Source organism: Oncorhynchus kisutch, linkage group LG10 (assembly GCF_002021735.2).
Source record: "Oncorhynchus kisutch isolate 150728-3 linkage group LG10, Okis_V2, whole genome shotgun sequence".
Taxonomy (NCBI): domain Eukaryota; kingdom Metazoa; phylum Chordata; class Actinopteri; order Salmoniformes; family Salmonidae; genus Oncorhynchus; species Oncorhynchus kisutch.
Genome location: NC_034183.2, coordinates 33525951 through 33540329, shown reverse-complemented (window position 1 = coordinate 33540329; position 14379 = coordinate 33525951).

The window sequence follows — 14379 nt, the reverse complement described above, 5'->3', positions numbered from 1 at the left end:
CATGTTAGCATGCTTACAAGCCAAAATTAAAGCAGGAAGTACCAGTGACTCGGTCAATAAAAAAGAAGAAGAAGAAGAAGAATCTCGAAACATTTTCCAGTCTGTGCTAGCAAAACAGTCCTGTAGCTTAGCATCTGCTTCATCTGACCACTTTTTTATTGACCGAGTCACTGGTACTTCCTACGTACACCACATCAGTCATTGGCTTCATCAATAAGTGCATCGATGACGTTATCCCCACAGTGACTGTATGTACACACCCCAACCAGAAGCCATGGATTACAGGCAACATCCACACTGAGCTAAAGGGTAGAGCTGCCACTTTCAAGGAGCAGGACTCTAACCCTGAAGCTTATAAGAAATCCCGCTATGCCCTCCAACGAACCATCAAACAGCAAAGTGTCAATACAGGACTAAGATCAAATCATACTACACCGGCTCCGAAGCTAATCGGATGTGTCAGAGCTTGCAAACCATTACAGACTACAAAGGGAAGTACAGCCGAGAACTACCCAGTGACACGAGCTATACTACTTCTATGCTCGCTTTGAGGCAAATAACACTGAAACATGCATGAGTGCACCAGCTGTTCCGAACGTCTGTGTGATTACGCTCTCCGCATCCGATGTGAGTAAGACCTTTAAACAGGTCAACATTCACAAAGCCGCAGGGCCAGATGGATTACCAGGACGTGTGTTGCGAGCATGCCCTGACCATCTGGCATGTGCCTTCACTGACATTTTCAACATCTCCCTATCCGATTCTGTAATGCCAACATGTTTTATGCAGGCACCATAGTCCCTGTGCCCAAGAACACGAAGGTAACCTGCCTAAATGACTACCGACCCGTTGCACTCACGTCTGCGGCCATAAAGTGCTTTGAAAGGCTGTTCATGGCTCACATCAACACCATTATCCCAGAAACCCTAGACCCACTCCAATTTGCATACCGCCCCAACAGATCCACAGATGATGCAATCTCTATTGCATTCTACACTGCCCTTTCCCACCTGGACAAAAGGAACACCCATGTGAAAATGCTAATAATTGAATACAGCTCAGCATTCAACAGCATAGTGCCCTCAAAGCTCATCAATAAGCTAAGGACCCTGGGACTAAACACCTCCCTCTGCAACTGGATCCTGGAGTTCGACGGGCCGCCCCCAGGTGGTAAGGGTAGGTAACAACACATCCGCCACGCTGATCCTCAACACAGGGGCCCCTCAGGGGTGCGTGCTCAGCCCCATCCTGTACTCCCTGTTCACTCATGACTGCAAGGCCAGGTACGAGTCCAACACCAGCATTAAGTTTGCCGATGACACAACAGTGGTAGGCCTGATCAGTGACAACGACAAAAAGCCTACAGGGAGGAGGTCAGAGACCTGGCCATGTGGTGCCAGGAAGACAACCTCTCCCTCAACATGATCAAGACAAAGGAGATGATTGTGGACTACGGGAAAAGGGGCTGTAGTGGAGCAGGTTGAGAGCTTCAAGTTCCTTGGTGTCCACATCACCAACAAACTAACATGGTAACAAGCACACCAAGGCAGTCGTGAAGAGGGCACAACAAAACCTATTCCCCCTCAGGAGACTGAAAACATTTGGCATGGGTCCTCAGATCCTCAAAAAGGTTCAACAGCTGCACCATCGAGAGCATTCTGACTAGTTCCATCACTGCCTGGTATGGCAACTGCTCGTCCTCCTTCCGCACGGCACTACAGAGGGTAGTGCGTACGGCCCAGTACATCACTGGGGCCAAGCTTCCTGTATACCAAGCTTCCTCTATACCAAGTGGTGTCAGAGGAAGGCCCTAAAAATTGTCAAAGACTCCAGCCTCCCTAGGCATAGACTGTTCTCTCTGATACCGCATGGCAAGTGGTACCGGAGCACCAAGTCTAGGTCCAAGAGGCTTCTAAACAGCTTCTACCCCCAAGCCATAAGACTCCTGAACATCTAATGAAATGCCTACCCAGACTATTTACATTTCCCCCCTTTTACACCGCTGCTACTCTCTGTTATTATCTATGCATAGTCACTTTAATAACTCCACCTACATGTACATATGACCTCAATTACCTCAACTAACCAGTGCCCCCGCACATTTCTCTGTACCGGTACCCCCTGTATATTGCGTCGGTATTGTTATTTTACATAGGACTCTTTAACTACTTGTTACTTTTATTTATTGTTCTTAAATGGTATTTTTTTAAACTGCATTGTTGGTTAGGGCCTTGTAAGTAAGCGATTCACTGTATTCAACGCATGTCAGTAATACAATTTGATTAGATGAGACAAACTATGTCAGTACTGTATATATACAATTATTAAAGGAATACCATATACATGCACAAATATTCCCATATAGGTACAGTTTAAAACATTCACACCCATCTTTCTAAACTGATCAGGTTACTTAAACTCATGTTAAAAAGTTGAAAGTCCCAAACAGTCATTCTGATTCCCACCTTAAATAGACTTTGAGTGACTAAAACATCACTCATAATATCTTTTCCCAGATAGAAATTCTCAAAATGTTAGAAAAATGACTTTCTTTGTGTCAAACTACGAGGACGTCTGAAAAGACAGACCGAGTAGGTGGGGAGCTAGTACGCTGAGTGGGCGGGGAGATCACCGTGACTGACAGTTCTTTGAAAACACCTACTGTATGTCATGTAACATACACGCAGTGAGCAGTGTTGCAGTGATATTATATCAAGAAAATGTTCTGATACACAAAGCAACTCAAACAACATTGAAATTGCATGCAACATCCAATTCTGTCATACATAAATTCTTCATTTTAGAAATTCTGTTTATCCAACTGCTGGGTTATTGTAACAGTTTCAACAGACAACATGTTGGCTGTATAATTTAGCTAGCTACCCCAAATGAATATGTCACCACTGTTTTATCAAGCTACAAATAGCTAGCAAAGGCAGCATGTGAGCTTCAAGTTTGGAGAAGCACATTTTTACCATAAGAATGCAGTTTTATAATAAAGCATAATCACATTAGAATTTTTTTTGTAAGATAGGCTACTATTCCTAAGGTGATGAGTAGCTTACATGGTCATAATTTAGGTGAATAATATAACTATTACAGGGTAGTGCTGACACTGACAAACATATCAATAAAAGAGATGTAGTTTGATCTATATAATAGGCGTATTAGAAGGGGAGACACAAATCAAATATGACATCCATCTAACCTGGAAAAGGAAATGATTGTCCAGAAACAAAACACTTCAAGAGCCAATGACCCAACAATAATAAAGAGTGAATATGCGCACTCACCGGGAGATGGGAGAAACTCCCCAAATACAGATGTGCCAAGCTTGTAGCGTCATACCCAAGAAGACTCGAGGCTGTAATCACTGCCAAAGGTGCTTCAACAAAGTACTGAATAAAGGGTCTGAATAATTATGTAAATGTGATATTTCAGTTTTATAAATTAGCAAACATTTCTAAACACCTGTTTTTGCTTTGTCATTATGAGGTAGTGTGTGTAGATTGATGAGAACATTATTATTTTTTTATCAGTTTTAGAATAAGGCTGTAACTTAACAAAATGTGGGAAAGGTTAAGGGGTCTGAATACTTTCCGAATGCACTGTATCTTCTTCGCATAGAGTTGACGAGGCTGTTGTGGCTTGTGGAATGTTTTCCCACTCCTCTTCAATGGCTGTGCGAAGATGCTGGATAATGGTGGGAACTGGAACACGCTGCCGTACACGTCAATATAGAGCATCCCAAACATGTCTGGTGGTAATTATGAAGGCCATGGAAGAACTGGGACATTTTCAGCTTCCAGGAATTGTGTACAGATCCTTGCGACATGGGACCATGCTGAAATATGAGGTGATGGCGGCGGTTGAATGAGGCAGAGGATCTCGTCACGGTATCTCTGTGTATTCAAATTTTCATTGATAAAATGTAATTGTGTTTGTTGTCCGTAGCTTATGCCTGCCCATACACTAACCCCACCGCTACCATGCAGCACTTTGTTCACAACGTTAACGTCAGCAAACCGCTACCCACACAACACCATACACTCTGTCTGCCATCTTCTTCATACAGTTGAAACTGGGATTCGTCTGTGAAGAGCACACTTCTCCAGCATGCCAGTGGCCATCGAAGGTGAGCATTTAACCACTGAAGTCAGATTCGACGCTGAACTGCAGTCAGCTCAAGACCCTGGAGAGGACGAGAAGCATGCAGATGAGCTTCCCTGAGACGTTCTTTTTACCATTTGTGCAGAAATTATTAGGTTGAACTTGAGACATCTGTGCAATTTTGTTGTGTGACACTTCACATTTTAGAGTGGCCTTTAATTGTCCCCAGCACAAGTTACACCTGTGTAATGATCATGCTGTTTAATCAGCTTTTTGATATGCCACACCTTTCAAGCGGATGGATTATCTTGGCAAAGGAGAAATGCTCACTAACATGGATGTAAACAAAATTGTGCACTAAATTTGAGAGAAATAAGCTTTTTGTGTGTATGGAACATTTCTGGTATCTTTTATTTCAGCTCATGAAACATGGGAAACACTTCACATTTTGTTTTTATATTTTTGTTGAGTATATTTGGTGTTTGCCATGCGAGCTGCCCAAATTGCGGGCCTTTCCGACTGTGGGCAATGCGATTTAAAACTATCTACAGATAGTTAGGCCATATCATTTTGGCAATTAAATTACATTTACTTTAGAGGGAAGCCTTATGGACATACCACCTATGCTAGCTAGTTCATCTTGGACGATTTCAGTTGAAACTTTACAGGGTGAGGTCTACGTACATTTCAATAAATATATATACACTGACTGCCACACAATATTCATACAAACATTAGGAACACCTTCCTAATATTTAGTTGCACCCCCCAAGTATACAATGTATAGTGTATATCATAAATATCAATGTCAAGAAGTTTGTATAAATCACCTGTTTGGCATGTCTCTTGATGTAATGACATGAAAACTGAGTAAGAGTTTGGGGAAATCCTTCACATGCTTTTGTTCTGGTTTCATCCAAATACCATCCAATTTCATGAAAAACATGATTTTCACTGTTCAGAACCCTTAAAATGTAAAGGGCAACTGAAGATTTGGTTCATTAAGAAATGCTAGCAACCATGACTGAATTCAAATGTGAGTTGGTTTCAGGGTGTGGTTTGATGTGGGTGTCTCGTGTGTGCTCGCAAGTGGGAAGAGTTAGCCAAATTATTTTGCCAATTAGCTTCAGCAGGCTGGTGTGAAACCGTGGCAAAGTAGGTTTAACTTCAGATAGCCCATCTCCAGGGCTAATTAGTGACCGTAAATAAATTACACAATGTAAATGAGACAATATTTTCATGTTGCTCACCTTTTAGTTCTCATTAAATGCTTTCAATATTTGTATATTAAGTTTAAAAAATGTATAGATATTTTGATGTTTTTAAGTCATTGAAATTTGGAGCAGTTGGAAATTCTGTAATTTACCACGACATTATGATTGGGTCGCATTGAGCTGGACTCCAAATTGATGATTACTTGTGTGCTGCCAGCTGTTGGTATGTGGGCAGGACTGAAACAAACCCAACCTTAATTTACATTGTGAGGCGGTCACGACCACAAGTCTCACAAAACTCTGTTTTTACACATTATTTACACATTGTAGTCAATTTTGACAGTATAATAAATGTTTCTGACTCATATGGATGCCACATAGGCTGTGGTTTAAATGATAAGTTGTGTTTTGGGGGGCAGTTGCTCTTTAAAACACTGAGGTAAACACTAATGCTCAGGCACTATTTAAAAGAAGAAAAAAAACACATTCAGAAGGGTTCTATGTGGAATCCTTTCCTTCCAATGAATCTTTCTTGCATTCCAAATAATCATCAGCACCATTTCTTTAAAAACTTAGGATGAAAAAAGTTTTAGGTAGAACTCTTTGTCTTACAAAGAACCTTCGGCTTCCAAAAAGGGTTTTTCAGATGAAAACAATTCTTGTTAGAACCCTATCCCCTCAACAAATAACCTTTTTGGAACCCTTTTCTCTAAAAGTGTATTCACTGCCTTGTAACTCTAGTCCACAGAACACAATTAAGACATTTTGCATGTGTGTGTGTGTGTAGCGTGCCTCCTGCACCTTGCATCCTAATGTGTTTAATGAAGCATATGACTGTGTCTGAAGAGAGACAAACTCAAGGCAGCCTCAAAGCCACATCTTACATTTTAAACACAACAGATTGGATTTGACACCCAATCTAATCAGCTAATAGCTGAACACGACAGAATGAGTTAAACAGGCGCTACCTAGTATCTTGGTCCTGCGCATGTCAGCATCACCTCCAACATTTACCAGGGTCAAGTAGGCCGAAATTAGGACCAGGTCTATACCAGTAACTCCTGCTACTGTGTAACCATTCCACAGAGGCCACAGCACACTCATTACTGTTAGTTCTAAAGACCATAACAGTCTGGTTTCTGGTAGTGCTGGTGAGTGGAACCAGAGACAATGGTCACATTCCAAATGGCACCCTATTCTGTTGTAGTGCACTACTTTTGACCAGGGCTCATATGGCTCTGGTCAAAAGTAGTGCACTATATAGGGAACACAGTGCAATTTGGGCCGCCGCCAATAATAAGGACTGGAAACACCACAGGGTCTGTAAATATTAATGAACTCCTCCTCACACAGGAAATTCTTTGACAGTCTCTCACCATTTATATTTTCCTCTCCCCTCTTCATGGTCATTCGTTTAATTAAAAGTGTGTTTTAGGGAAATTAGCCGTTCGTTGTCTAATGCCTCTGGCAGGTCTCCTTCTCGCTCACTCTCCACCTCCCTCCCCCCTCTCACCAAGACTACAAACTAGAGACTGTTGACATTCAGCTGAGAAGAGGAGAGGAAATAAAAGGGGGTTGCATGGCAGACTGACTGAGTTGAGGCAAGAGGTCACACAGGAAACACTCATGAGTGTAGGGATCTTTATAGAAATATACTGTATTGTGTACTCATTCTGAACATTTCAGTATTACTAAGGTATAAGTCCACATTTGAAATGATAGTGTTAACCTTTGATGATTTAACATTCTCAGTTAAAACCACAAGTGGCACTAATCAATTCCAAATGTTAAATGTATTTATCAGAATAAATTCAACATTTTAATGCTCTCATAGTCAGAGAACAAACAAACAAACTGAACAATGACAGCAGCAGCGCCACTTGAAAGTGTAATGTGAGGGAGTTGAAAGAAAAGACTAACTTCACAATACATAATAAAAACAGGGCCTAAGGCAGCATTCAGATTCACACTGTGCAGACCGTCATTTTTAATAACTCTGACAAGGTTTCAGATAGACTCATATTCTCTGTCACAATAACATGCAGAAACAGGATTTCCGTCGCAGAGAATTAGAGCAGGCAGTGCCTTTGTTCGCCCTCAGCCGAACATTTTCCTCCTCCCAGACCTTCATTCACTCCAAGCCACAATGTAAATTAGCCTGCCCTAAAACTTAAGCAGAGTGGGCATGAGGATCTCTTTTTTTTATTAAGACAGCGGAGCTGACAGTTTCTTTAGGAATAAAAACACAAATCTTCCGTTTTAATTGCTTTTCTACAGTGGTAACAAAGGAGGTAATATACAACGAGTCCAGACCCTATAAAATTAAAATGTTCTACTGGCCTGCCCTAGTTATTCCCTGTTGGAAACTTTTTAATTCAACTACTGTGTAGATCAATTTTCTGATATGTACAGCATTGTTCTACATACTGATTTGACACCGTTTTTAATGTTGCAAAGCAAGGCTTTTCACTGAGGCTTAATTAAAAGGGATCGTAAGGGCTTTTATGGCACACGTTAGAGCTGAAATTAGCCAATTACTGTACCCTTTCTGTTAGCGGGAGGAATACCAATGTTGAGACTCGATTCCCATTTAAGTGCCTGACTTAATGGCTTTGAGCTAAGCCTAAAATATATATATATATATATTTTAGAAACACAGAGAGCAGAGCAAACAATTTACCAGTTCTTTACTTTTGGGGCGGCAGGGTGGCCTAGTGGTTAAAGCGTTGGACTAGTAACCGAATGGTTGCAAGTTCAAATCCCTGAGATGACAAGGTACAAATCTGTCATTCTGCCCCTGAACAGGCAGTTAACCCACTGTTCCTAGGCCGTCATTGAAAATAAGAATTTGTTCTTAACTGACTTGCCTAATAAAATAAATAAAAATGGTATTGGTAGCTCTGTTGTTTTCTTCGTAAAAATGATGTGTAAACAAATGAGAAAAAAATAAGTGCCACCTTTGTGATTTTAGCTTTTTAGAAAAAATTATAATAATAAGTAGATCTAACGCATGAGTAAATTAGTATGGTTTATTCACTGCAACTGGCCGCTCCAGTCGTCCTCGCTGATCAGAAAGAGGATCCGTCTTGGCCTATGCTGCTCTCTGCTGGTGGTGGGTGGAAACTACAACAACGGCAACGAATTTGACTAATCATTTTGGCATCCTCGAAAACAAAATCAGACAAGTAACTCATTTAGATGTCTAAAGAATCTTCTCCCTCCTGCTGACGTATGGTATAGGTCTGGGTTGTCAGCGGAGCGACTGCATCCCCCGGTGCTATGCATAAGATGAAACACAAACAAGAAAGCACTCACCTGTGTCGCTGGGGTTTGTGATGTGCGTCCAACACTGGGTGGCTAGAAAAAGACAGATCACACATATAAGCCGTGTATATTTACATACTGTACATGCACAGGTGTCTGTCTCCAAATAGTGGAACAACCGTTTGACATCAATCAAGCACATTTTATTTCTCCACTTAATACAGAAATACATACTCAGCGTGTGGCCCGCTGTAGGATGGCACAGATCTCTGGGGACTGGGGGCCTTGTGTGGCAGTGGCATATTATTGTGTGACCGCTTCAGATCCAGTATGGCTTGAGGCAGGATCAGTTTGAGTCCATGGTGGACTGTAAACCTCAGAGTGGTGTGGTCCTCTGTTGACAGAGAGGTGTCACTTCTCAAACAACCAACCGGAGAGTCTTTAGCCAAACTGTTTGTACTCCATGTCTTGTATCATCTATATGTACCGTACATTTATTTACTCCGAGCTGTGCACCATATTGCTCGTCTGGGCTTATAAAGATTCCCTTACACTGCTCTCTAACTGTATTGGACAGTGGAACTGACCTGTTATGGACATGATGGTTTTGACCTTGCGGTACCAGTCGTTGTCTATGAGCAGCGGGCCCATGTAGTCTGGGGTGGAGGAAACCTCCTGCTTCTTAGTAGCCTTGACTCCATCCAGGTTCTTTGTCAACTTCTGATTACAGAACCTAAAGCAGGGGAGGGATCAGATCACTCAGCAAGGTCCGTTCAACTAGCCGGGGTACCAGTCTGTTGCTGCTCTCTTACTGACTGGTATACAGGCTATAATTCAACCACTATGGGGGAAAGTAATATCAGACTGTTGCCTCGTGAAATGTTTTATTAAATAAGCTCACAGATACAGAGGTCTCCCTAAATACCAAAATGTGTAACAAACATGTACTGTAATATCATTGCAACATAAGTGAAATCAATAATAACACTAGCTATAGGTCACTTTTTCCAGCAGAAGACAAGGTTGGGGAAGATGGTTACGATAGCTGGGTGGAACAGTCCTCTGTCTACTTTCCCAGTGGAGCACTGCTGCAGGATGGCATCCCTCTGGGTCTCAGCTATGTTTATCTACAAACAAAGCAGCACAGAGTTACCATATGATATTAACCATAACACGATATGGTATATAAAAAGACAGCCAATGGGACTGCAGATGGATTTTTTTTTTTTAAGTATCATATAAAACGTGATATCATATAAAACCATAGTACCGTATAGACATCTGAACTAAGTTGTCCTACCCTAAGTTTGGGAGAGATCTCAGACTTGAGGAAAATCTTAATGATCATGTCAGCCTTCTGGTGTAGCATAGCATGGTCATTCTCTCCATACATCCCTGCAGATGCCATCACTGTGCCTGAATCTGCCAGGTTCCTGAACCTGCAGCACAACAACAACAAACACAACAGCTTAGCGGTATCAGGACACAACCCACATTAAAGAGTCGATGTCCACGCCCCCGCGGATATCTAATTGGCATGATAAAAACATCCCAATAGATGGGATAGAAGAAAGCTGCCAGATTGGCGCACATTCAACAAATCTGATCTAAAGGGTATAGGCCTACAGTGTAGTTACTAAACTCCGATTTGGATATACAGTTTTTGGCTGTTTTCGCTGCATAACATTTAGAAGTAGTCCTTATATTCAGGTTTAGAAGAAGTGACTGCTAAATACTAGCCCCCGTTCGTATAAAGCTGGTAGCAAAAATAGTGTACAGAAATCGGTGGTGGTAGGCAGTCGTTGTTTAACTGATTGGGGTTAACATCCATACAAATCAAATCAAATTCTATTAGTCACATGCGCCGAATGCAAGAGGTGTAGACCTTACAGTGAAATACTTACTTACGAGCACCTAACCAACAATGCATTTTTTTTTAAATACGGAAATAAGAATAAGAATAAAAAGCAACAAGTAATTAAAGAGCAACCGTAAAATAACAATAGAGAGACTAAATACAGGGGGGTATCAGTGCTGTGCGGTATCAGAGAGGACAGTCTATGACTAGGGTGGCTGGAGTCTTTGACTATTTTTAGGGCCTTCCTCTGACACCACCTGGTATACCAGGCAGTGATGCCAGTCAGGATGCTCTCGATGGTGCAGCTGTAGAACCTTTTGAGGATCTGAGGACCCATGCCAAATCTTTTCAGTCTTCTGAGAGGGAATAGGTTTTGTCATGCCCTCTTCAAGACTGTCTTGGTGTGCTTGAATCATGTTAGATTGTTGGTGATGTGGACACCAAGGATCTTGAAGCTCTCAAGCTGCTCCACTGCAGCCCCGTCGATGAGAAAGGGGGCATGCTCGGTGCTGTTTTTCCTGTAGTCTACAATCATCTCCTTTGTCTTGATCACATTGAGGGAGAGGTTGTCGTCCTGGCACCACACGGCCAGGTCTCTTACCTCCTCCCGACAGGCTGTTTCGTCGTTGTCAGTGATCAGGCCTACCACTGTCGTGACATCTGCAAACTTAATGATGGTGTTGGAATTGTGCCTGGCCGTGCAGTCATGAGTGAACAGGGAGTACAGGAGAGGACTGAGCATGCCACCCTGAGGGGCCCCTGTGTTGAGAATCAGCGTGGCGGATGTGTTGTTACCTACCCTTACCACCTGGGGGCGGCCCGTCAGGAAGTCCAGGATCCAGTTGCAGAGGGAGGGAGGTGTTTAGTCCCATGGTCCTTAGCTTAGTGATGAGCTTAGAGGGCACTATGGTGTTGAAAGCTGAGCTGTAGTCAATGAATAACATTCTCACATAGGTGTGCCTTTTGTCCAGGTGGGAAAGGGCAGTGTGGAGTGCAATAGAGATTGCATCATCTGTGGATCTGTTGGGGCAGTATGCAAATTGGAGTGGGTCTAGGGTTTCTGGGATAATGGTGTTGATGTGAGCCATGACCAGCCTTTCAAAGCACTTCATGGCTACAGAAGTGAGTGATTATGGGGTTGGTAGTCGTTTAGGCAGGTTACCTTAGTGTTCTTGGGCACAGGCACTATGGTGGTCTGCTTAAAACATGTTGGTATTACAGACTCAGACGGGGAGATGTTGAAAATGTCAGTGAAGACAGCAAGGATTTCTTATAAGCTTCAGGGTTAAAATCCCACTCCTTGAAAGCGGCAGCTCTAGCCTTTAGCTCAGTGTGGATGTTGTCTGTAATCCATGGCGTCTGGTTGGGATATGTACATACGGTCACTGTGGAGACAACATCATCCATGCACTTATTGATGAAGCCAATGACTGATGTGGTGTACTCCTCAATGTCATTGGAGGAATCCCAGAACATATTACAGTCTGTTTTAGCAAAACAGTCCTGTAGCTTAGCATCTGCTTCATCTGATCACTTTTTTATTGATCTAGTCACTGGTGCTTCGTCCTTTAATTTTTGCTTGTGAGCAGGAATCAGGAGGACATAATTATGGTCAGATTTGCCAAATGGATGGCGAGGGAGAGCTTTGTATGCGTCTCCGTGTGTGGTGTAGGGTTTTAGTTGCACAATTAACATGGTGATAGAAATTTGGTAAAACAGATACGTTTCCCTGCATTAAAGTCCCCAGCCACTAGGAGCGCCGCCTCTGGATGAGCAATTTCTTGTTTGCTTATGGTGGAATACAGCTCATTCAATGCGGTCTTAGTCCCAGCCTCTGACTGTGGTGGTATGTAAACAGCTTTGAAAAATACAGATGAAAACTCTCTAGGTAGATAGTGTGGTCTACAGTTTAACATGAGATACTCTACCTCAGGCGAGCAATAGCTCGAGACTTCCTTAGATATCGTGCACCAGCTGTGATTTACAAAAATACATAGTCTGCCGCCCCTTGTTTTACCAGATGCCGCTGTTCTATCCTGCTGGTGCAGCGTATAACCAGCCAGCTGTGTGTTGATAGTGTCGTCGTTCAGCCACGTCTTCGTGAAGCATAAGATATTACAGTTTTGAATGTCCCGTTGGTAGTTTAATCTTCCACGTAGGTCATCTATGTATTGTCCAAAGATTGCACGTTTGCAGGTAGAATGTAAGGAAGCATTATACCCCAACATAGCGTTAAATACACATTTAATTCAGGATCTTTTCCCCGCGCATTTCCATGGCATTGCCGTTGTCTGAGTCGAGTTCCATGGACCTCTTTACCACATCTATCCCAAAAATTGGTCTTCTCACAAAAATGTCTGTAGCGTCCTGTTTGGGGTACAAAAAGATGAGACTCTCTCGAACACGACGGTGTTCCCCGTTTTGCTCTACAACCCCCACAAGCGTCACAGGACTCATCTGAAGTCGGTACTGCCGATGTGCCAACTTCTGTCTGTAGCATCCAAACGGTTTGAGCTACACACAAATCGAAAGGTGAGATATGTAACTCAATATTAGGAAGGTGTTCTCAATGTTTTGTACGCTCAGTGTATATACTGTATATATTTTCACACTATGAGGTTGAAATGATACTGTGAAATTGTGAAAATTATGATAATGCCCTTTTAGTGTAAGACAGCAGTTCCCAAAATAGAGGTCGCTGACATGAAAATGGGGTTGCGGGAGAATTTCCTAAATGCTGACAACATAAAATGAACAAAAATATAAAAACAATATAATATTCTCTTTGTATCTCAAAATCATTATAATGTGGTTAACCTTAAAAATCTAAATGAAAATGGTTCAAATCTAAAAGATTAAATTCAACCAGATAGCGCCCTTAGATCATGGGAGAAGGCCACACTTGACCGTTGCACTTGAATCATACCCACGGTCAATGGCTATGCCCACTACGCTATCAAACCACACACTATTGCAGAGACGTTGATATTACCATCCACAACTGATATGGGGAATACAATGTTTGGGGAGGCAGAGGTAGAGAAACTCCCATCAATAGCTTTGTCAGATAACACTTAAAGAATTTATGTTATTGCTAGCAATCAAGAGGAAACTCTGAACGATTCAAAAACTCCCCAACTTATGCTCTCCAAATGGACGTTAGTTGAGAGGGCACGAGATGCCCATGCATTGACTTTTGTCTGCTATACATGTCTGGGGATGCTATTCACAAGGACATATGTTTCTGTCTCACAATTCCCGAGCATGGCTATATTGATGAAAAACAGACTCCATGAGATCGAATGGTGGGCTTTTGCACAGATGGGGCTCCGTCTAAAGTATGGCGGGACAGCGGGCAGGGGCCTCTGCACTCTAGTTATGAATGTGTCTCCCTCTGCCATATGGGCGCATTGTTTGACACACTGAGAGAAACTGGCATCAAAAGAGCTGAGCACAGAACTCGGAGATATACTGCAGCAGGTAACTTCATTTGTAAACTACATCAAAACACACCAACTGTGCGCATGCCTGTTCCCAAACCTCTGTGGAGATATGGAATCAGAGCTTGACAATGTTCTATTTCACACTGAGGCTTGGTGGTTATCGAGGGGGAGTGTTGAGTTGATTTTTCGTATTGAGAGAGGAACTGTTGTCATTCACAATGGATGAAGAAAAAAAAAAAAAAATTAAAGACTTGGTTGACTTTCTGTATAATGAAAAGAAAATATATCCTTGCCTATGTAACAGACATATTTGGGATCTGAACGAACTGAACGCAACCATGCAGGAGAAATACAAAAACATTCTACAGATGACTGACCAAATCAATGGATTCAGAGGGAAAAAAATATTATTGGAGAGAGTCTTTCAAAATTGAACCATGTCCCCTTCCCTCAGCTGTGTATGTTTCTAACAGAAAACAGCATCAGTAAG